The sequence below is a fragment of the Mandrillus leucophaeus genome, unplaced genomic scaffold (genome assembly GCF_000951045.1).
Source record: "Mandrillus leucophaeus isolate KB7577 unplaced genomic scaffold, Mleu.le_1.0 Scaffold429, whole genome shotgun sequence".
NCBI lineage: Eukaryota > Metazoa > Chordata > Mammalia > Primates > Cercopithecidae > Mandrillus > Mandrillus leucophaeus.
In genome coordinates, this window is record NW_012104576.1 from 1683182 (window position 1) to 1685643 (window position 2462).

A 2462-nucleotide genomic window follows, 5' to 3' on the forward strand; every position below is an offset into this window, starting at 1 on the left:
ATCATTAGAATCTAGTTTAATTTCCTAAAAGGTGCTAAACAGCACCTCTGTGTATATGAGAGACATCTAAACTTTGTTTTAAATGGGGTTTATAATCCAAGAACTTGGAGATCCCCGCTCTATGCTTTCAAAACTTGACCCCTATTGGATACTTGTTATGAAGGATCATCTTGACATTCAGGAAAATGACCTATAGAAGTCATCTGAGAGACCATGGAACTTTCCTTCTTCAGAAAACACTTCACCTCCCCGATCTCCTGATTCCAAGTTCAGTGTTTTTACTTTGTACCAGACTGACTCATCCTCACTGTTGCACTTATTTCAAGACCTCTAACATTTTCTCTGTAGCTTTAACATTCTATGATTACTCCCTGATGACATACAAAAGTGTAATTTAAAAAAAATATAGACTTTATTATTTTCTGCCCAATTTTCTTTTTTTGTTTCCATGAATATAGGAACCTGAATCAGTCTTGAGACAATTTATTGTTCACACACCAAGTTAGGCAAAGGGCAGTTGAATAATTTCTTTACTCATTTACTCTACTCTGGGAATGAGAGATTGCTGAATCGGGATGTGTGGCACACAGAGTAATATTTCCAGCTGTTTCCTCAAATATGATGTATGAAAAGGAAAACAGGCTCATACTGGCATTTGGGAATTAATTCATGGCTACACAGGAATGCAAGGTAGAGGCAATTCTGATCTCCTCTCCTTGAAGTTAAGAAATTTTACATGTAGTTGAGGGTGAAGAAGTCCATGCTATAAGGCCAAACCCAGGAAAGCTGTTTGTGATCCTTGCCAGCCCTTTTCCACATCACAATCATGAAGGGTTTTCTAATAACTCTGTCTACAGCATTCCTCTCTTCTAAATGAATTCACTGTGTGAATGGGGGCAGGGACGGGCCTTCCAGGTACAAGGGCAGTGTCTTTGGTGACCTGGTTTCCACCATCTACAGTGGTAAAGCCTTTGAGGCCATTTCAACAATAGCAGACATCAGGTAGGATGGTGATTGCGTTTTTGTGTAGTTCTTCAAATAAAGATTGTGTATCAAAATCCTTTCATTGGATATAGAGTCCAGGTTATGAGTACAAATAGTAGGATTGTCATTGATAAAAACAGCTCTCTTAAAATGCAACATACCATATGAGGTCAGGGATGTAGAGTTCATTACTGGCTTTACTCTCTTAATTGACAGCGTTGTAGATGACTAATGACCATATTTACATTATTTTAGGTGCGTAAGCAGAAAATCAAAGTGGGGGAAATAGAGAATTTGCCTTTTGAAGGACTGTGTTTCATGAGAAGTATAAAAGTCCCGTGGTGAAGCAGTTGACTCTTTTAGACACCAGCTCTACATACACAAAGCCAGAAGCACCCCACTGCAAATGTTTAAATCCAATCAGAGCAGTTATTAGATGTCCTGTAAATAATGAAAGGAAAAAGATGAGCTGGCTTAAATCATAAATAATGAAAGGAAAGATATCAGCTGACTTAAATCCTTTTTCTTAACTAGTTTGTGTAATTAGAAACAGACATCGTCTCTCCACCAACTTCTTTAAAAATCACAATGCTGCAGCTTCTATAGATTCCCTTTTTTTTTTTTATTTTGGGGAGGTAAAAAACCTATGTAATTTCAAGTTCTTCTTGGTTAAATGAAGACCAGAAAGCCTGTGTCTGTTCCTGGCACTAACATTCATTTAAACTAAATATTCACAGTGATTTAAATATAAGGTTAAAGACTAACTCTGATTTGATGATTCTAAGTAAGTTGTCCCTTTGCCAGGGATATATTTTACCATTTTTATTATGGAGATATATCCTAAGATCCTTGGAAGAATGTTTTTAGTATGTTAAATAGATTATTATTCCTATCACTTCCTGAGATTTTGTTTTCTTTTTTACTTAGAGAAATATGAAAGCTAGAATATAAGGTATGGCTTATATGAGACAAAGGAGAACCAAGAGCTAAATAAAAACAGGAATAAGATACGTATTAAATACTATACACATACTCAAAGACATTGGGTTGACTATAGAAAAATAATAAACAACACTAGAGTTGTAACACTCTTTTGTCATTTTTATAATTAACAGCAGCAACACAAAAGTGTTCTGGGATGATAATTGTTTTTAAAGTTGGAGCTTAACACACGTTCTCACTCATAAGTGGAAGCTGAACAATGAGAACTCATGGACACAGGGAGGGAAGAATACACACCGGGGCCTGCCGTTGGGGGAAGGAGAGCATCAGGACAAATAGCAAATGCATGCACAGCTTGATACGTTGGTGACAGGGTGATAGGTGCAGCAAACCACCATGGCACATGTTTACCTATGTAACAATCCTGCACATTCTGCACATGGATCCCAGGACCTAAAATAAAATAAAATTTTGAAAAATAAAAAATAAAAATTGGCTGGGCATGGTGGCTCATGCCTGTAATCCCAGCACTTTGG